At 44.7% G+C, this 23,337-nt stretch overlaps 1 long non-coding RNA gene across 1 annotated transcript in view; it reads right to left on the reverse strand.

The window, feature by feature from the left end:
• LOC130274434 (uncharacterized) overlaps positions 1-23,337 on the reverse strand; it is a 126,784-nt gene that overhangs the window by 15,235 nt on the left and 88,212 nt on the right. The window contains exon 2 of the long non-coding RNA XR_008844378.1: positions 14,757-14,897. This is a non-coding gene — a long non-coding RNA (uncharacterized LOC130274434). The remainder of the gene's footprint in view (positions 1-14,756; positions 14,898-23,337) is intronic.

Raw genomic sequence — 23,337 nt, forward strand, 5'->3', positions numbered from 1 at the left:
AAATCTTCAGTAAAGTTTCAACAAGTTTTCAGCTAAGCACTGGTTGTGGACAATCCGTTATTCTGCACTCACCTATCGCTCTTGAGAAGGGTGGCGATAGGCCCAGCAATACCTCAGCATTTAACCCCCACCCTGGCGTCACGAGTGACAATGGTTAATAAACCCCTGATACCTGCTCAGTAACACCCCAGCTATCCTACACCCCGGAGGCTCATCACAGATAGTCTAAAGGACCTGCGAGTTGTCTAAAGGAACTGTGAGATTGTCACATGTTATGTTGTGTTGTCACATGATGTCACCCAGAGAGCACCAGCTTAACCTATGAGCTGCAGCTTGACCAATGGGCCTTAGTCCAGCCCCCCACTATATAAAGGGGCGGCCATTACAATTCACTCTCTTTGAGATCAGTCTTTACTGAGACCAGCAACCACCAGAGATCTCAGTGCTAGTGACATAGCATCTGGAAGGCCACAAAGCTACAGTCATTCCAGTAAGTCAAAAATCTATGTCTGCTGTCACTGCAAATAGTCTGTCAGGGACCAACCGGGGGGACAGGGAGAGTGAGCCCTAAAACCACTCTCCCTGCCTACTTGCCCATCCATCCTAAACGATGGATCGACAACTGGGCACCGGTCTCTTCCTGCGCTAAAGTTCAGTGGCGTAAAAACAAAATATACATAGTCAGTCACAGGCCAGAACAAAACTGGAAAACTACTAGACAACCAGATATACCAAACAGGATACAAATACTAACAGGGCAGAATATAAATAGGCAAATTGATAAGGAAACATAAGACACTGTTCACACTGGGACACAGAACAAACAAACTGGACACCCCACTCCACAAAAGGAGTAGCCATCAATAATAAAGCCAAATAGGCTACTGACCAATGGACACACTCCACCGTGTGGTCAAAATGCTGACCCAGTAGGAAACGGAAATATAATACATGAAACACTGGAACCGGATGAGTCTGAATAGACTCCAGAATACCAAACAGGAATATAACATACAGAGCACAGGGTACAAGCAAGACTCAGACACAGTGTGAACACAGACAGAGCAGAACGAACAAACATAATCCTAAAATCGACTAATGTAACACAGACTTAAATACAAGGAGAATGCACTATAACCATGGCTAAAAACCCAGATAAAATGACAAGATAAATACAAGGTAAATGCTCAAGCAGACATAGTCAGAATATTGCACAAACAGACATAGGCCCACATTTATCATTGTCTTTAGACTGTTTTTTGTGTCTAAAAAAGGCGCAAAAAAGGCGCAAGCAGGGTTTTTTGCGCCTTTTTGTTTACACATTTCTGCTGATTTTGAGTTGCAATCCACTGATTTTGAGTTGCAATCCACTGATTTCAGCAATACACATGATATTGAAGGGATTTATCATTGCGCCTTTTTGAAAAGTCTCAGCCCAGACATGGTGTAGCTTTTTGGTGTATGTGTAGACAGAAATTTCAGAAAATGTGGACCTGCTTGCGCCAAAAATTGCACTAAATAACCAGCACTGAATGCAGGAGAAGTCTGCCTTAAAATAGATACACCCAAGTTTTAATTTGTTCAGAGTATTAACCATTCCCTGCCTAGGAAGAATAGAAAACTGCTCTGAACAACCTAGTGTGTGAATACACACATAAACAAAAAAATACAAAAACAAATGAACGGACATTATGTAGTCAAGTCCAGCCTATAGTCAAGCCTCAAGATAATTATCTAAAGTCTATTACCAGTCTATGAAAATATATTAAAAAAAATGTGGGAGCTCAAAGTAAAAAGAGAAAACCTATACCAAGGATACTGCGTTGCACATACCCATGTGCCAAGAAAGAGTACTAATAGTGTAAAAAGGGGAGGCAGTCCTGCTAGGCTAGGTCAGAGTAAAAGATATAAGGTCAAAAATTAGAAGAAAGAGAGAGAGAAAAAAGAAAACGTGTCTAAAATAGCATAAAATGATAACATTTATTTGGAAAAATGATGTGAGGTCTGCGGCAGGGCCCTTGTCCCAGACTGGTCACTAGATAAAATGGTTAGAATGGTATAAAATGCTAAAAATATAAAATATACACAGTGATATTGCACTTCACTAATTGGACAATGAGACAATGAATGTGGGGCAATGGGACAGTGCAAACAGTATCTGTTTAGTTATATTATAGGAGCCGGGATTAATCCAGATGAAAGTACATAGCAAAAAAGTTGATAATCCAATAAGGCAAATTTTCAGTAGCTCTGGAGCCTCCCAGATTGGGGCCCACTATAAAAGTTTTTAGGTGCAGAGATACAGGCGATGCCCCCTCTACCCCGACGGCACGGGGACTGAATGCAAGAGGGCAATCGCTATACAGTTCAGGCACTTAGTGCCTCTTACCGGCTACAGTGTGCACAGTCAGGTGAGTGCAGCTGTGCTTGCGATCCGGATACACGTCCCTCTGTCCCGGCGGCACGGGAGAAATGTAGGAGGGGTGATATGATCCGGTGCTGGGGGTCGGAGATGATGGCTGGGAAGCAGCGTGTGGCAGCGCTGTGAAGCCTAGAGGTCGTAGCAGCGCATGGCAACGCTGGAGGTATCCTCTCTACCCCAATGGCACGGGGAGCAGGTGAGTGAGTAGGTGAGGACCGGCAATGCGGTAACGATTGTCTCAGATGATGTGCAGGGTTGTCTTAACACCAGACGCGTTTCGGGGAACTGCGTCCCCTTTTTCATTGGTGGAGGTTCAGGAAGACTGTATCCATACAGTCTTCCTGAACCTCCACCAAGGTCCTGGGTTCCTGGCCACCTCTCTGGGATTCTGGCCGAGCTGTGAAGATAATTCCACCTGTCTGAACTCAGTAAAGCCTCCGTTAAACCATAACTGGTTGTGGACTCTCCTTTTACTAACTAGCCATTGGAATAGCGGAGATACCGTTCGTGTTGTTCCGGTGCCTGAAAACCACTCTGGCATCACGAACACTAGGGGTTCACAACATCTTGCCCCAGGGGTTAATACCATCTGGCCCCACCACCTACACCACTACACCCCGTGGTCCCGCCATACACTGTGGGTCACCACACTTAGGTCTGGTGCATGATGCTTTGGAGGTCACACAAACATTGTAGAGTGCTCCCTGATGAGGGTGTCATTTGGGGTACCCTAATGGTCACGTGTGAAATGAAACTCAATGGGTTAACAAATGGAGCTGTTCTCTCTTCCTTTGATACAGTTCAAACAGAAGGCAGGCCACACTCTTGTAACAAGGGAGCAACAAATTCCCCAAGTTTACAGGTTGGATCTCAACAGGTATCCTTGACACTCGTAGTACTCCAAATATCTAAAGCAATGCCTAAAGCTGTAGGGTGCAGGCACTTGAGGCATAGCTCTTTTAGCCAATGGAATAACCAGGCCAGGCCTGAAACCCAACAGGTCATAGATGGCCGAGAGGCTCTTGTACACTCTTCTCCTCACTGACTGTAGATGTAGTCCTCTTGACTATTGTAAATCTTGACCAAGAAATGTATAGCCCACTGTGCTACTGGACAAGGTACCCCCTTCAGGTAGGGATTAGTGAACCTGGGCAACTCTGTAGACTTTACTGAGCTCCAAGTGGATGTGTACAAGCCACTTGCTGCAGGTCCAGGTTAAAGGGGTACTACGGCCCCAAGACATCTTATCCCTGTCCAAAGGATAGGGGATAAAATGTCTGATAAGATGTCCAATCTAGCATGCAGCACCCACCTGTAAGTACTGCCGGAAGCGCTGGAGGCTCTCAGTCTTATGCCTCCCGACCACGGGGACTTAGTATTGTGACGTTACGACTCTGTTCTCCGTGTGACTTCACGCCCCGCCCCCTCAATGCATGTCTACGGTCGTCACGCCTCCTCCCATAGACTTGCATTGAGGGGGCGAGGTGTGACGTCACACGGGGGCGGAGTCGTGACATCCCGATACTCCGTCCCCGTGGTCAGGAGGCATAACACCGAGAGCCTCCAGCGCTTCCGGCAGTACTTACAGGTGGGTGCGGCATGCTGTATGCTGATTGTGGGGGTGCCCAGCAGCGGGACCCCCGCGATCAGACATCTTATCCCTTATCCTTTGGATAGGGGATAAGATGTCTTGGGGCCGGAGTACCCCTGCTCCCAGTTGGCCATCACCATCCACACAAATTCCTGGGTTCCACACAGCAGCTATCTTCTTGTTATGAAGATTTTTTTTTTTGTGCGCTTCCTGTAACTTTATCGATGCTTATGTGCGCAGAGTTATAGTTGTGTCCAGTCTTGCACAACACCTGCAGAGCGTGTCCTATCAGTCACATTTACGCATCGATATTAAAGCTATTTTATCAGGCACAAACATGCAAAAGTAATTTTGTCTTCAAGGTGAACAGGAGACGGCATTATAAATAGAGCCAACCGCACCATTTACTTTCCCAATTTTATTAATAAGTAAATACGATAATCTGGTGACACTTTATCTGAGAACGTACAATGTTATGTGAGTAATTCCGCAGCCCAAACCCAAACAAAACATTGTGCGGCTGAAATAAAAAAACATAGGACGACATGACAAAGCCCAGTGCCAAGAAAAGAGAACGCTGGGAATGGCGCATTCATAGAATACAGTGCAGAGTGCCAGTACACTGATCCCTCAACTTACAGTGGCCTCAACATACAATAGTTTCAACATACAATGGTATTTTCTGGCCCATCGTAACTTGAAACCAGACTCAACATACAATGCTACGGACAGTCCAGATCAGTGATACCTGTCACAACTGGAGGAACTGACCAATCAGAATGGGCATTTTACTGGTAAATCACCTGTATTACTGAAGTGCATGCACTGACTGGCTGTCTGGTAGCGCCCCCTACAGTACAGGGAGGAACTACAAGTTCTGTACTACTCCTTTACCGTGCCAGGGTTAGCTGCTCCTTTGGACACCAGGTGAGGGCGGCTCCATTTGGGACACTGTGTGTACTGTATAGGACCCTGAAGAAGCTCCTGTCCTCTACATAAACCATTGTTTCCCAACCAGGGTGTCTCCAGCTGTTGCAAAACTACAACTACCAGCATGCCCGGACAGGCAACGGCTGTCCGGGCATGCTGGTAGTTGTAGTTTTGCAGCAGCTGGAGACACCCTGGTTGGGAAACACTGACATAGACAGTGATTACAGCTCCCAGCAGATCTTTCTTACTTTTATATATAAGGATTTGCTTTATCTATATTAGTTATCTACTTATTTTTCTTTAATCCTCACTTTTTCCTATTTTTGGATGACATTTTGGGGCTTCAGAACCAATTACCAGGTTTCCATAGAGTTCTGGTCTCAACATACAATGGTTTCAACATACAATGGTCGTCCTGGAGACAATTAATATTGTAACTTGAGGGACCACTGTACATTATTGCTATGTGTTACTAAATTGTCCAAAATTTAAAGGTTGAAGGACCCCCATAGTGAGAGCTCACAACATTAGAGCTCAGCATGGGTCCTGAAGGAAGTAGGTAAGCTTTGGACCAAGTTTTGGGGCTTTTGTTAAAGGGGAACTCTGGTGGAAAAAAGGTTTTCAAATCAACTGGTACCATAAAGTTCAACAGATTTGTAAATGACTTCTATTAAAAAATCTTAACCCTTCTAGTACTTATCAGCTGCTGTATTCTACAGATATACTAAAGAGAAATGTGTGAAGTTCTTTCCAGTCTGTCCACAGTGCTCTCTACTGACACCTCTGTCCGTGTCAGGAACTGTCCGGAGAAGGATAGGTTTTCTATGGGGATATGCTTCTAATCTGGACAGTTCCTTACATGGGCAGAGGTGTCGGCAGAGAGCACTGTGGTCAGACAGAAAAGAACTGCGCAATTTTCTCTGGAGCATACAGCAGCTGATAAGTACTGAAAGGATTCATATTTTGAAATAGAAGTAATTTACAAATCTGTTTAACTTTCTGGCACCAGTTGATTTAAAAACATTAGTTTTCCACTTGTTTCCACCGGAGTTCCCCTTTAACCTCTTCAGGACACAGGGCGTATGGATATGCCCTGCATTCCGAGTCCTTAAGGACGGAGGGCGTATCCATACGCCCGTGGGAAATCCGGTCCCCACCGCTAGCCGGTTGGGAACCGGAGCCGGATGCCTGCTGAAATCATTCAGCAGGGACCCTGGCACATCGCCCAGGGGGGTCCTGAGACCCCCCCATGTCGGCAATCGTAGAAAATTGCATGTCAATTCAGACATGCGATTTTCTCCAATTCCGGGCTGATCGGGTCTCTGGTGACCCGATCACCCGGAAAATAGGGCTGATCGGAGCTGCGATCTCCTCCTATCCCCTGCCATTACTCAGAACGGAGTTCTGACCAATGGCAGCGCAGGACAGGGGGTTGCCATGACAACCCACCGTTCTGCCCGCCCCTGGATGTCGAGGGGCTCTGGGAAGAAAATGGAGGCCGTACCTGCAGGAGAAGATGCCTGGGGACCTGGGATCTTCGCTGGAGCCTGCTGGATCTTTGCTCAGGTAGGGAATCGACAGTGGGGGGGGGGGGATTTGTGGAATTGAAAGTGAAAGTAAATCGATCTTTACTGTAGCAACCACTAGGGGGGCCAAACTGCAACTCCCAGCATGCCCAGACAGCCAAAGGCTGTCTGGGCATGCTGGGAGTTGTAATTTTGCAACATCTGGAGGGTCACAGTTTGGAGACCACTGTTACAGTGGTTCCCAAACAGTAGCCCTCCAGATGTTGCCAAACTACAACTCTCAGCATGCCTCGACTACCCAGGCATGCTGGGAGTTGTAGTTCTATATATAGCCAAAAACAAAGAGACCCACAATACTAATATTATTTCAAAAAGTGTAACAATCTTTATTGGACAATAAAAAACAGTTTTAAAAAATTAGAAAAAGGCAGAGGATGACCTTACGCAGGAGACAACAGGTGCCAGTGGACCTGGTATGGGTAATGTAGGTATTCAGTCAAGAGTATACATAATATAAGTTTGGCGTAGCTGCATGTTTATGATATCGTAACAATAGATATAATATCTAACATACATTGAGGTAACATAGGAAGCAGCAATGCAATACAACAGACATAAATAGGAAATACCTAAAAAAGACTACCTGTCATATACCCAAAGGCCAGGAGCACCAAGCACCAACACCCCAACGCACGTTTCGCGTATGGGCTTCGTCAGGGGGCGTGTCACACATATTATGTATACTCTTGACTGAATACCTACATTACCCATACCAGGTCCACTGGCACCTGTTGTCTCCTGTGTAAGGTCATCCTCTGCCTTTTTCTAATTTTTTAAAACTGTTTTTTATTGTCCAATAAAGATTGTTATACTTTTTGAAATAATATTAGTATTGTGGGTCTCTTTGTTTTTGGCTATATATTGGTACCCCCGGGACCTACATACGGCACGTATTGTTTTGCCGTTTTTGTTGTTTGGCTAAATTGAGTTGTAGTTCTGTAACATCTGGCCCTTCAGATTTAGCAATTTTCATGACATTTTTGAAAATTGCTGCTCTACTTTGAAGCCCTCTAATTTTTTCAAAAAGCAAAAGTATGTCCATTTTATGATGCCAACATATAGTGGACATATTGTATTTGTGATGAAAAATAAAATTTATTTGGAATATCCATTTTCCTTACAATTAGAGAGCTTCAAAGTTAGAAAAATGCAAAATTTTCAAAATTTTCATGAAATTTTGGGATTTTTCACCAAAAATGGATGCAATTAACGCCGAAAATTTACCACCAAAATAAAGTAGAATATATCACGAAAAAACTATCTCAGAATCAGAATATTCGGTAAAAGAGTTTTCGCGTTATTAATTCGTAAAATGACGGTGGTCATAACTGCGAAAAAGGGCTCAGGCCTTAAGGTGATAAAGGGCTGCGTCCTTAAGGGGTTAAAGATGCTGTTGTATATGTCAAGTAGTGTTGAGCTCGAATATTCGAATAGCAAATTTTTATCGTGAATATCGGCACTTTGCAATTTCGCCAATATTTAGAATATAGAAAAATATATTCGTTATAAGGAATATTCGATTTTTTTGTTTTGTTTTTTCACAGTACTCATCACAATGATATGTACTGTGTAAATAAAAAGTAATCATCCCTCCCTGCTTCCACCTTGCTGTCCAAAGAAAGCGAATATGCGAAAATCTGCGAATATCGTCACTTCCAGAAGACACTGATCCCTCCTTTCTTTTAGCTTGAGGGCCAATGAGAAGGATGCAAATACAGTTGTTAGAGTTTAGCAATATCCCTAGCAACCAATAGGAAAGTAGTTAGTTGAAAGATATAATCGCACATTTTGCGAATTTCATTACGAATTTTGCATAGAAAAAAGTTAACGAATTTGCGAAATTCATGAATATAGGACAAATATTCGTCCATATATTCGCAAAGTATCGCAAATTCGAATATAGCCTATGCCGTTCATCACTAGCTTCAAGTGGTGCTGCCTCTCCCAAACCATTCCCAAAGTGCCACAGTCATTTTCTGAGGAAAGAGCCACCCTACTGGAAAATGAGTTCAGAAAAGTGCTGAACCCTTGATAATGTAAGCAGTAATGTGACTAGTGTGACATCCACTTTGAAGAAGATAGGAGCACTAGACAGGTCACATGATGCTGAGTGTGGCATGAGCCGCATGATGGGAAGGAATCCCCCTGCTGCAGAAAGTTCCTGCATCCCAAATTTCGAGGCTACAGAGGTCAAGACAGACACCCCCAGTAGGAATGATATACAACCAGAAAAAAATGGAGAATTATGAATTGGCACTGGACATAGTACTGCTTGTATGCTATGGATTAATGGTAGTGGGACATGCTAAGACCAGACAGGACAATGGGAGGTGGTTCACAGATAAGAGAGAACTCCAAATACAGTTGATACCAAGAATATAGGTCACAGAGCACTCACCCGGTACGTATCCTGGATATGCAGCTGATCAGCGACGGGGTCTTTGGCAGGGAGGTGGTAGATGGAACGGGGGGAGCTTTCTTCCTGCTGAAAATAAGTTTTTGTGAAGACTTCAATGGGACCAAGTGCTGAGACAACCTTAGAAGGCCAACTCTTAGAGAGAGAGAGAGAGAGAAAGATAGAGAGAGAGAGAGAGAGGCTATGGTTCCTGCACTTTTTCCATAGCAGGAATACCATTCCCATTTAGTCTTGCAGGACCAGCCCAAACAGTTTTTTCCCAAGACTTGACTCCTGGTCTGATACCTCTATGGATGAGAGAGTGCTGCCCACTGAAATACTGATAGACGTGCACCCAAGTGTGAGCATGTATAGAGTGACTGACAGATTTCAAGTGCCTAGTGCCAGGTGGAAAAGCTGACCATGTGGGGAGAAAAAAGCCAACTGTGAAGAGGAGGGTTATGCTGGATCCAAAGAAGAACCTATTCCCTGGTCTTATGTGGCTCAAATGGCCCATCAGAAAGTAGTGGGACAAGCTGTAAGAGACCCTAAGATAAAAGCGTTAAGGCCTGGCGTCGGCTTATTCCTCCCAGAACAAAAGGGTTGGGCAGTGAAAATCCACCATGTCTGATCATTCTCCCCACTGACGTTATCTGTAGAGGTAGGAGACCACCATACACCTTAGATCAGTGTTCTCAAACTGTGCCCTCAAAGTGTTGCAAAACTTCAACTCCCAGCATGCCCAGACAGCCAACGGCTGTCCAGGCATGCTGGGAGTTGAAGTTTTGCAACATCTGGAGAGCAACAGTTTGAGAACACTGCCTTAGATAGTTGGCTGGACCAGCCAGGTGGCAGCAGTCTAAGATGTAGGGTTACCTTAAAGGGATACTCTGCCTCTTTACATCTTATACCCTACCCAAAGGATAGGGAATGATATGTCTGATCATGGGAGGTCTGACTGCCTGGATCCCCCCCCCCAACGATCTCTGGGCCAGCACCATGGACATACTGAAAACGGAAGCTTGGGGCTTCCATGTTTGAGATGTCACTCCATGTCCCCTCCATTTATTTCTATGGGAGGGGGTGTGAGGCTGTGATCGCCAGTCATCCAGCATGGAGGCGGAGTTAGCTCCGTGCACCGGATGACTGAGGTGCAGCGGCTGAGATTGAGGAGATCCCCAGCGGTCCCATCCCCCCCCCCCCCCCCGCGATCAGAAATCTTATTCCCTATCCTTTTGATAGGAGATAAGATGTTTAGTGCCAGAGGACCCCTTTAAGGACCTGTTTATAGTTGACTGTTCCAGACACTAGGGGGGACATGTATCATTGCCTTTACACCATTTTTCACATCTATAAATGTTGCGCTATTGGGCTATTTTTTGCATTTGTGCTGCATTTTTTTTTTTTTGGTCAATGCTTTTTTAAAGTTGTCACCTGTTTGGTGTACCAAACACCCCTTTATGCAGTGGACTGGTATGCATCATTTGCGCAAAAAAAATGTATGCATGTTTTTTTTTGTGCAATTGCGCTTATTTTGCAAAAAATCGAAGACTGCTAGCAGGGACACGTAGAAAGTGTCAGATGCCGGGGGATGCAGGAGCCAGACCTCAGCACTGCAGTACTACAACCACTGTACTTGTAGTACCGCAGTGCTGAGGGACAGCTCTTGCACATCCCCCAGCTGCGGTACTCTATTGGGACTGTTAGGACCACTACTCCCATCATGGACAGACTCCATCCATGATAGGAGTTATAGTCCAGGGGCTGAGGAGCAGATCGCAGCAGGTCGTTCTCCAGAGACCCGCTGCGATCCGCATTTATTAACTTAAAAAGCAGGTGGCACATGCGGCTCTACTGTGCTACCCGCCGGCTCCAGGCTACTGTATACAGCTTTCACTATTCATAATCCATGCTGCCGGAAAACGGGAGCTCTGATTGGTGAATAACTATTCACCAATCAGAGCTCCCGTCTCCCGGTGACAGGGATTATGAATTATGAGAGATGTATACAGTAGCCTGGAGCTGGTACCAGGGTAATATTTAGGGGTTAGTGCTAGCTATTTTGGGGGCTAACGCTAAGCACTGGCTTAGTAATGAATTCTGTCTACAAGATGGCTTCCACTACTAAGTCTGTAAATTCAATAATATTAAAAAACACTCCCCCACAGCCTTCGGTAACCCTTTTATTGACATTAAAAAAATGCTGGTCATTGTCGCAATCCACAGAATCTGACTTAGTCCTCTTCATTCACGTATATGAAAGGAGAAGAAAAGAAAAAAAAAACTGAAAAAAAAGGTTAGTACTTTTTTGGCGCTCTCCCCTGGGGAGTGCGACCATACTGCAGTGTGTTCCTAAACAGGGAGCCTCTAATTGTTGATGTCTGCCTACTGTATCATGTATATACAGTCATCTATAGATGGCTGTATATACAGGATAGCGCACAAAGACTTAGCAAAGAACTGTTCAGCAGCAGCGTGGGTTAACTCTTTCCTTGCTGGGCTCCTGTATAGTATACATGGGTACACTATGTACCCCTGTATACTATACAGCTGGCGGAGGTAAGTAGGGATGCTCTGCACCCCTGTATATGTATACGCTATACATCACTCCTCACCTCCTTACACTCTGTGGGCCGGGACCCCTGCAGCCCACCCATGGAGTGGTACCTGAAGGCAGTGTAAGAAATTGCCACAGTGTACAAAAATGATTGTTTCTACACATCAGCAAAAATGCAAGAAAGAATTCGGGTAGAAAAACAGACATGGTGCACATCTACAATCTTGTATAATGATCTGATTGCTTCTCAGCATAATATCAAAAACTAACAGGTTGTTAGTATACATTTTTGATCAAAAAGTACAAGCCCACTCGCCACGTCAAGGCCACCTATTTAGAGTGGGTCCCTAACGTCCCTAGCATAAAATGGCGCAGCACCGAGCGGCAACCACCACCGCCGCGACACCAATGCCCACAGGGGGGAACGACCCACCGGCAGAGCGGCCCCAATGCCACTCAAACCAGTCTATGGGCCGCACCCCCCCGCAGACACGGCGCCACGGCAGCGACGGACACCGCACAGCACCACACCAGTGTGAACAAGGTGTAATGGCTCACTTACCATGCTCTCCCAGTCATACTGGGAGGCTGCTAGGAGAGAAATGACCCATGTGTAGCTAACTACTACTTATATAGGGTTGGGCTGAGGGGGTGGGGAAGAGTGCAGACAACATGTTCAAAAAAAAAAAAAAAAAAAAAAAAAAAAAAGAGGGGATAGAAATCACAGTGTGAATTCGGGTAGAAAAACAGACATGGTGCACATCTACAATCTTGTATAATGATCTGATTGCTTCTCAGCATAATATCAAAAACTAACAGGTTGTTAGTATACATTTTTGATCAAAAAGTACAAGCCCACTCGCCACGTCAAGGCCACCTATTTAGAGTGGGTCCCTAACGTCCCTAGCATAAAATGGCGCAGCACCGAGCGGCAACCACCACCGCCGCGACACCAATGCCCACAGGGGGGAACGACCCACCGGCAGAGCGGCCCCAATGCCACTCAAACCAGTCTATGGGCCGCACCCCCCCGCAGACACGGCGCCACGGCAGCGACGGACACCGCACAGCACCACACCAGTGTGAACAAGGTGTAATGGCTCACTTACCATGCTCTCCCAGTCATACTGGGAGGCTGCTAGGAGAGAAATGACCCATGTGTAGCTAACTACTACTTATATAGGGTTGGGCTGAGGGGGTGGGGAAGAGTGCAGACAACATGTTCAAAAAAAAAAAAAAAAAAAAGAGGGGATAGAAATCACAGTGTGAATTCGGGTAGAAAAACAGACATGGTGCACATCTACAATCTTGTATAATGATCTGATTGCTTCTCAGCATAATATCAAAAACTAACAGGTTGTTAGTATACATTTTTGATCAAAAAGTACAAGCCCACTCGCCACGTCAAGGCCACCTATTTAGAGTGGGTCCCTAACGTCCCTAGCATAAAATGGCGCAGCACCGAGCGGCAACCACCACCGCCGCGACACCAATGCCCACAGGGGGGAACGACCCACCGGCAGAGCGGCCCCAATGCCACTCAAACCAGTCTATGGGCCGCACCCCCCCGCAGACACGGCGCCACGGCAGCGACGGACACCGCACAGCACCACACCAGTGTGAACAAGGTGTAATGGCTCACTTACCATGCTCTCCCAGTCATACTGGGAGGCTGCTAGGAGAGAAATGACCCAAAAATGCAAGAAAAACTGATAAAATGCAGGAAAAAGCTGTGACAGTTTTTGTGCCATTTTTGCTGGTGGACATAAAACCCTCAATGGAATCCGAGCCTCAAAACAATAGAACAAAATACCAGTGTCCAGGACACACCACTTTTCCAGTGAAGGGCAGCTCAGGTGTACAAATAGAACTGTGTGGAGATTTAGATCTTTGCACAAAATTTATCATGTGGCTTGCATACGTATGGTAAAATTGCACCAAATTTAGACCAACCAAAATGATCTACAAAAAACATTTACCTACACTAACATTGATACATGTCTCCCTAGGTTCCTAAGCCTATACTACTGGACCCTTTAGCCTAGGGAATGTGAATCTCATTGGTGCGCCACTTTCACTAACATGATGTCCCAGTACAGGACATGGTCCTGTACTACCCTGAAGCCCTGTCAGGTTGAGTCCCTCAGTGACCTGGGGGCTCCCCTGCAAGGTCTCCCCCTGTTGGTTTTATAAGGTGTGTGTATCACTTTAATGCCTAGACAGGATCCCTATGTATAGTTAGTATAGAGGACCGGTAAGTTGTCACATGTTATGTTATGCAGTCACATGATTTGTTGTCACATGTTCTCCCAGAGAGCCCCAGCTTAACCTATGACCCGCAGCTTGACCAATGTGCTTTAGTCCAGCCCCCCACTATATAAAGGGGCGGCCATTACCGTTCAGTCTCTTTGAGAACAAGTATTTGCTTAGTACAGCAATCACCAGAGATCTCAGTGCAAGTGATCAGCATCTGGAAGACCCCAAAAGCTTCAGTCTCTCCAGTAAGTCTCAAGTCTATGTCTGCTGTCACTGAAACTAGTCAAGTCCTGCATATAGTCAAGTCAAGTCTAATTTCAAGTCAAGTTAACTACAATTATATTGGTCCAGCAAGCTGCAAGGGTCTCTGGGTCCTGGCCCCCTCTCTGGGAAATCTGACCTTAGCTGTGAAGATAATTCCACCTGTCTTCTACTCAGTAAAGCCTCCGGTTGACCATATGGACTCTCATTTCACTTCTAGTAATTGGGATAGTGGAGAATCCGGGCGTGTGGTGTTCCAGAACCCGAAAACCACATTGGCATCACGAACACTAGGGGTTTAAACCATCCAGCCCCGGGGGTTAATACTATCAGATCCCAAAACTCACACCCTACAACTACAACTACACCCGTGGTCCCGCCATTCACCCGGTGGTTCACCACACTAACACAGGCTTTGTTATGCGTGACTGCTCCAAAGACCATGTTGGGTCCAGTATTCGGTCTCCTCCTTTGCCTGCCACATGGGCAATTCAGATTGTTGGAAAAAATCCTACACAAACGGTACAAGAACAAAGCATCTTTTTAATAAGTTCCGCTTTCATTGTGTTCAGCGCGATGCCCGCTGGTGAGCGGATGGCTTTGGTGGCAGAGAATAACTGCACATTACGGAGATTTTGCAATCATATAATTACAGGTTAACATTATCTCTTTTCACATGAGCTTTGATGTGATGTAAATAAAGTGGAAACCAGTTCAAAGTTATTCCAAAAAGTTTCCATAAGCAATAATTACCGTACCAGGAATCAGGAGCGCTCCGAAAGTTCTGCCGGTAACCTGGCGTGCGGGTTCATTGCTCGGCTTTAGAATGTAGAAGATTTTCATTTCAATGTAACATGACTGCACAACGCACGACCCTGAAATCCGGGTCTATTCATCCTCTGAGCAGGAACAAAATCAGAGCAAGGAGCGTATAAATGAATCTTATTAATATCGTTCAGGGTCAATAACATATTATCCATGAAAAAACAACAACAAAAAGCCACGAGCATAGGAAGAACAACCGAAGTGCAAAGTAAATGAGATGGTAAAATGTCAATAAAAAAACTGATTTAAAGGGGTACTCCCTCATTTTGTTCAGAACTCTTGGAGCGGGCAGCGGGGGTCGTGTCATCATGATCACGCCCCTCGTGACATCACATTATGCCCCCTCAATGCAAGTCTATGGGAGGGGGCGTGGCGTTGCCACGCCCCCTCCCATAGACTTGCATTGAGGGGGTATGGTGTGACATCACAAGGGGGTGTGGTCACGACATCACGATCCCCGCCGCCGGCACACCATGTTCTAAAGGAATGCTGGGTGCTGCATAGAGATTGCAGGATCCCCATGATCAGACACCTTATTCCTATCCTTTGGATAGCTTATAAGATGTCTAGGGGCGGAGTACCCCTTTAAAATTAGCAATTAGAATTATAACATCTCCTGAAAACTCTATATATTCCAGTATAATGCTCTATGAACTGTTATAGGTTATGTGACTTGTAGTAGATTTTAGGATTGGACATTCATGAAGATCCCCAGTGGGTTCCCAGTAGGTTTCTATAAATGCATATTCATTTCTCAATGCTAGCTGAGGGATGTTCATGCTGGTAGCTAGTCAGGTGTCAGTCCGGACAGTGGAGAGTGCCGTGCTCTGCATCCGGCTCCTCACTTATTGTCCAGGGTTCTGCTAATGTTGCAGAACACCGGTCCCTGACCACCGGTTGGTACCCTCAGCCGTTGTGTGCTCTAGGGCGACCCTTACCTCGCCTATAGGTGGCTCCGGCCTTGACCTACACCATAATATGTCTACAATCGAGTCACTATTCCTGCTCTTGTTACTGTCCATACTGTGAGGATAAAAGTTCTCAGGGATTCCACATATCTGAGAGGGAGAATAGCGTCTATGTTAGAGAGGAGAATGCTGAACAAGGGCCTCTCTAAAACACAAGTATCCCTTTGTTGGCCTCTTAGTGTTGCTTAAGTGCCTAGATTTCCCATAATATATGTTCTTCTGGGTTTTGTGTGTGGTGGCCCAGTACGGGATGGTATGTTTCCATATTTCTCCTGCCCTGCCGGGCAGAGCCTCTCCATGACTCCAGGCCCCCCTTTATGTGTTATCCCCTATGTACATAAGTTGTATAATAAAATGTACTGTTTCTTTAATAGCTGTCACCATGTGATTGTAACCATGGAGGCACTAGTGACCAGGTCATGCTCCCCCCCCCCCCAAGTGACCTATAGGCTCCTTGCACAGCCCCCCCCCCCCCCTATAAAACCAGGGGAGATGCCGCAATCTCCCCTTAGCTCATTGCTATTCCTGCTGAGGTCCATTGCAGTCTGTGTCCAGAGCATTGGAGGCCTCAAGCCTAAAGTCTGCAGTCACAAAGTCAGCTCAAGTAAGCTCAAAGTCATCTTCATGTCAATTGCCAAGTCAGTCAAGTCAAGTCTTCTATATAGTCACCGTGGCCTGCACTAAAGTGTCTCTACATACTGCAAGTCCCAGCAAGCCTGCGATGTCCCCCTGTGTCACTGGTCACCTCCTTGGGATATTGGTTGTACTGCATAGACTGTATCACCTGTCTACCCTCAGTAAAGCTACCGTTGTCTGTAACTTGGCGTTGGTGTCTTCATTGCCTCCGTGCCTAGCCCAGGACCAGCGGTATTACCTTCGGGTGGTTAAGGCTAAACCACACCCTGGCATCACGTCAAGAAGGGGTTAATAACATCTGCCCCCAGGGTTACAACATCTGCCCTACATTGCACCCCCGCACACCACATGTTTCTCAGGACAAACATTGTGTGAGTAAAGAAAAGTATTAATTGAAATATATCAATAGATCTTTATCTTATTTTGTAATGCCAAGCTGCTGCTGTTTGGTTTGCATCTTGCTGGTTATGGAAAAAAGGGGGGACCCTATTAATTTTTTTTTCCCATAAATAATTACATAAAATCCCATAAAAATAAATCACAGTGCTGACATGAGGGAATGCAGTTCAGGATACTCATCTCTTGGCCATAATGAAGAGTGGTAACAAAGAGCATTTCCCTCTCTGGAGGACCTGTCCTGGCTTGTATTACAGGGACAACCCATTGATGTGCATAGGCTATGTGTAATTCTTAAATTCTCCTGTGATGGCGCTGTGGGGGAAATCAAGCACTTATCACCAGGTTTCCCCACAGATTATAGCTGATCGCTGGGGATCCCATTAGGGGGACACTTTTTGATCAGATTATTGTCTAGGGATCCTTCTAACAAATAGGGATTGTTTAACGTGGAGAACCCCTTTAACTCCTGTCATGACACATGAGGTAACAGCAAAAGGGTCTTCACTGTTGACAATCTTCTCTTATGGTTTTGAGAGTCAAAAAGGATGGGTCTGCCCTCCCAACATCAGATTGCCCCATATTTAAAGTATTGGGTTTATATAATTGTTGTTTCTGTGAATACATTGAGCAATGAATTTATAACAAAGGTCCCCGTTCCCCTTATGTATTCATAAAAAAGAAGTTCCATTCAAGCTGATGCGGTTGTGTGGGATCACAAGGCTGGAAATAACCATTATCCATCTAATACCACTGCATGACTGGTTAGACCTGAATGCCCCTCACTCTAAACTTGAATGAGCCCCTGACAATCGCATACCGCACTGTGACAGCCATTGTACGACCACAAGGAACATGAGGTCTTGGAGTATGAATAGGTTTCGTGTGGAATGTTGCTTTTTTATACAACAATGTCTTTGGTCTATTGAAGTTTCATGGAGATAATGTTCACCTCAATACAAGTCTTTCTGCTGGGCTGTGTTGTTCAATAGATGTCGAAAACAAGTCAATTGAATTTTATTCCCCCATAGAGAAGTAACTAATGAAGCCCACACACAGCACTCTACCGTCATCGTCCCCATAGCGGTGCTTTTGGTTCTATACATTCCTCACACCTGGTCAGATATCATCCAAAAAGATCAGGTTATTAGTCATGACAACAAAAAAGTTACTTAACTCAAGTAAATTCTTGACTGTTTTTGGGATGAAATGTGTGGCAATAATGGTTGGTGGTGAGAATGGTGAAATCATGTGGCTTCTTTGGGGCAACCCAGTCCTTGCTGACCCCAACTTCTCTATATGGGTTGGTGATAACCTGCATAGGACACTTCTCCAGAGGAACTGCAACGGGGTAAGGAATTGGCTCAAGAGTGACAGAAAGGGGGTAGAAAGGGAATAAGGCACTAAGCCCTTATCTTCCAGTATATCAAAACCATTTGGTGACTCGAATGATCATCAGAGATCTAGTATTCCAGTCTGATGCTATAAAATAGCAACCTCACCAAACACCAAAACCTTCTGGGAATAATGGTTGATGCCACAATCCAATATGAGTAATGAAAAATGTATAAAAAATCTACAATGCATTTCCAGGCCTTTCTGGCCCCTTCCTCAGGTGAGGAAGGGCCAAAATGGTCCAGAAGCGTGTCATAGATTTTTAATACATTTTTCATTACCCAAATTGGATTGTGCCAATGTTGGGAGAAGCAACAACACGCGTTTGGCTTTCATGTATCTGTTTGCCTGCCGATGCACAACCTCATTTGGTGAATGATTTATTTTACCAATTACTCTTTTATATTATCTGAGGGATATCACATGGGCGACTGTTCTCTGTTTGTTTGTTTTTAGCCTGTCAATTGGGGACCATTTTAGGACTCCATAAATAAATAGAAGTCCCCTTGATGCAGAGCAATAGCATCATTAAAAGAAGTACTGTGGTGTACGACAATTTATTCCTAAAGGATAGGGGGATAAGTGTCTAATCGATGGGGGAAGAGGGGTGCTGTAAGACTGCTGGGACTCCCACATATCCTGCCCAGGATGCCACCCAGGTCTCCTCGTGCACAGAGTGATCTCCACTCAGAGCAAGGAGACGGTCAACACCCACACGAAGTGATGGTCAACACGCCCCATCCATGTATCTTTATGGGAGAGCCAGAGATACAGAATGGCTGGATCTCCTACTCTCCCATAGAGATGCATTAGACTGTGTGTCTGTCGCCACTTTGCGCTGGGGTCCCAGCAATCAGACTCTCCGCGATCAGACACCTATCCCATATCCTTTGGATAAATTGTCATACACCGCAGAACTCCTTAAAAAAATTACTCTCTATAGAATTCTATCAAAATTGACAAGTCAATGGTTAACTCTTGTCAGTGGTCATGAGCTGGGCGCCTCACTTGGTCTCACCTAAAAAGGTTAACAATCTCAATGTCACACGTAGAGAGGTCCACACACGCTTGACCCCGCTCATTGTTTGGCCTACACCTTCCCACATTCGCTTGTTTCTTTTGAAGTCTGGCAGTGTTTGTTTATCAGCGCCAGCAGGCGGTATTAAACTCCTGTCTCCTCATCAGTCCTTGTAGAGACCTTTGAGCTGATAAATCTCACCATTGCCTTTCTTGCTGGTTAAACATGAACCTCGTGTAATCCTTACCTCTCCAATGGTTGATGGTTGTGCCCAGGGCAGGCCGTGTCATAAACAAGCAAAGCATGACAAAGAATTGTGTTTCCTATGCTTTGTTCTTTCGATAGTATTGTGTTCGCGAATGCACCGGGTCCAAGATCTCTCAGGTCTTGTTTTGTCAAGGTGGAATCCGCCTGATATCTGGATTTCTTACGTTTTTGTACCTCCCCACTTGCCAAGTTGGTTTCCTTCCAATCTACAATTTACTAGGAGCTGATACTGCTTTATTCTATTTATTCATTGTATTAGCTGTTATTTATATAACGGTGTCATACACAATGTACAATGTACAGTAGTCGTGTTCACAGGTCCATGTCCCTAGATGAGGTCATGCTTCAATTTTTCAAACTCCAGCAGACCTGGTACCATCTATTTTATGGAAAGCCAAAAGTATGGAACTATTCAGTTCTGAGTCTAAGGTCACACTTGAGTCACCGATTTAATTTTCTCTTCCATCATACGAGCAGAAAATAAGGGTGCATTCACACTACATTTTGGGCATACGGCTGCTGGATCCGATGGGGAATTTAAAAACCATCCACTGCCATATCCACGCCGGACCTGCCCATTCATTTAAATGAGGCAGCCGGAGTCGAGATAGATGACTACGGTTGGCTCAATTTTGCACCATATTTGGTTTTGTTGTTGGGCTGAAAACTGTGGTCTGCCGCCATTTCCAGTCCGGCAATAAAACTGATATGGTGCAAAAATGAGCCGACCAGTGTCCCTATCTGACTCACCTAAATAAATAGGATGCAGTGCGGGTCTGGCGGGCATACGGCAGTGGACGGTTTTTAAATTTCCCCGTAATGTCCAGCAGCCTATGCCCAAAATGTAGTGTGAATGCACCCTAATAGAGTGTCAGATGTGTTGCGCCAAATGGACCTTATTTACTTCTAGTTCTGCCTCACTGCCGACAAAATTCTGCTGTAATTCCGGTGGAATTCCACAATTCCGATTAGAAAGCTTTGCTCTGCATAAAATCGGACGTGTGAACATTGCCTTGTAGATAGCATCCTATACTCTGGAGGACCTGTTATGTACTGCAGACAATCCATTGATGTGAATGGACACAGTGCAATTCTTTATTTCACCAGTGGGGGCACTGTGCGTACAGAGCTCACACTCTCTGGCCAGCGTATCTATGCTGCGTTTAACTTTTTTATATTCATTATTGGTTGAAATTTCCCCTGTGTACCCCCTGGATAGTCTGTGATGGTCTAATGGAGCCCGAGTATTATATGAGACATTACCAGGGATGGTGGTGACGCTACTTTTCCAGGATTGGTTGGCTATTTATTCCTGGTGTGGTTATTTGCAGTATTACAGTATTAAAGTTTTACAGATGTATTGTAGGCCACAACCACATACTGCTAATTAATTATTGCTCTAGAAATATATTTCTGCACATCTCCCTTTGTGTGTCCCCTGAGGAAGTTCATGTGCCATTACTTAATACATCACATGTACAGAAACATGTTGGGATGGGGAATATTATGTGCATACAATTGTCTATTTTTAAGAGCTCTGTGCTAATATGTAATAGTCCTATGCAAGATATATATGACATAATAGGCTGATAGGCTAGTATATTACTTTAGTCTTTTTCTTTTTTTTCTTCCTATTTTGGGATTTACTTTTTCTGTGTGATTTGGTGATTTTTATCAGTTGTATTAAAAGTAATGTTTTATTACTGTGCCTCAGCCCTAGTGACAATTTTGTTTCGGTTGCACTAATTCTCCGAGAGGTGGTACTATCCGGCATGCGTGTGGCCTGTATACCTCAATACACGTACTATTCCGGCACTGTAGGAAAGTTGACTTGGTTTTCCCACAGATTACAGATGATCACTAGAGGTCATTTCAGGGGAACACTTTGTGGTCTGTATATTTGTAAGTTAGCTTTTGAATAGGTAAGGGTTATCCAAAGTGGAGAACCCATTTAATCTTACTGTTTTTGGGGTGTGGAACACGGAGAAACCCATGATAAACATGAAGAACTACATACAAATCCCATAGAGATGTTCCATGAGTTGAACCAGAATTTCAAGATAAAGTGTCTTATCTATATCTGTAAAGGAAGTAGCTATAGGGAGTGAAAAGAAAGTTATCCTGTCTCCAAGGACTGAAAAAGCGATTTGTCCCATTGGAAGACACCAGTATTGTCAATGGCAGATGAGAGATGGGGATTGGGGCAGTTACAAATCTTACATTGCGGCCTGTATAAAACCACTGTTAAAGAGGACCTGTAGCCAACCCAATTTTTTTTTAGACTTTAATGTCATTGAATCGATTTTTTTTTTTTTTACAGTTTCTTGATTATTTTTCCGTATACAGGGTTTTATGCGGCGCGATCTATAGTGTTGGTCTGTGCCTTTCTTGTTTTGATGGGACTTTATGATTACTTTTTATTACATTGTTATGTGGTAGATTTTGATGAGTGTGGGACCTGCGTGGGCTGCAAGAGGAGGGCTCTGGCTGGCAGCATGAATAATCAAATGATCGGACCCCCATGCTCAGATTGTGGGGGGTGCCGATGGCAAGGTCACAGATGTTGCCACTGTTAGAAACCTCCTACATGGTCAGTGATGTCAGTCATTTACTGCTGGTGGTGGCATGTACGCCACATGTCCCCTAAGGCAGTGTTTTCCAAAAAGCGTGCCTCAACCTGTTACAAAACTACAACTCCCAGAATGCCCGTACAGCCATATAAATATCAGATTAACAGATTCACGTCTGTCCTTAAAGAAACCATTGTCTCTAAGAGTCCTTATTTTACACCACTTATCCATGCCCTCTGTATATTACATTACTTTCTATAAGTGCAGCTCTATTGAATTATGTCAGGTCACGTGACGCGCCTGCCCAGACCTCTCGCCCCCGTCGCACATTTCCCGTCCCCCTCCGAGCCCTCGTGTCCTGTCCTTATCTGACCACATTAACAGATACTTCTTGACTCCGTTCCAATGACTTACTGACCCCATTTCCACCCTGTGGAGCTGTCTTCTGTTACAGTAGGCCAGTGTCAGCGATACCCGAAATCTAATTCCACCTCAATTCCAATTAAAAGGGAGCGATTCCAAGGAAAAATGTAATGCGGATAACATTCAAGGTAAAAGGGAGATCGGAAAACCGAATCACAGACTAGCGCTTGTCCTTAGACTACTAAATATGGGTCTGGACTGGTTCGGAATGGACTGACGTATTTTTATATTGACACAAAGAAGTCACAACAAGTCACTGGGGGGGAGATTTATTATTGGTTTACCCTGTATTTTTGGTGGTAAAAATCTAAAATTCTTGCACTATGGATTAAAAATTTGTCCTTGAGAGCTTACACTGCAGGAGAGAGGACCCTACCCATAAGAGCTTACACTCTACAGGAGACAGGGGCGGATCCAGAGTGGAGTCTCGGGAGGGGCACTATTAGATAATTTCGTTTTGGTGGACAGAAAATAAGATGTTGCTTAAAGAACTTACAATATTATTAAATGTATCCAGTATAATAATCAAATACACCAATTGCCACAGAATGGGAAAGCGCTAAAGAAGTTTTTACCATTTAAAACTACAGCTCCCAGTATGACCTAAGTAGTGGTGAGGTTATGCTGGGAGTTGTTTTTTCACCCATCATTACTGCAAAACTTACAAGTGACTACAGCTCTGATGGGACAGTCAGGACAATACACAATGATATCAGTGACTACAGGTGACGTCTTCTCTATAGCCTTTCCTTATCTAATTCAGATGGTACATACCGCCAGGTCCAGCTAAATATTCTCACTGAAGAACTTGATGCCCAGACGGCTCCTCATTATGTCAGCG

Source organism: Hyla sarda, chromosome 5 (assembly GCF_029499605.1).
Source record: "Hyla sarda isolate aHylSar1 chromosome 5, aHylSar1.hap1, whole genome shotgun sequence".
Lineage (NCBI taxonomy): Eukaryota > Metazoa > Chordata > Amphibia > Anura > Hylidae > Hyla > Hyla sarda.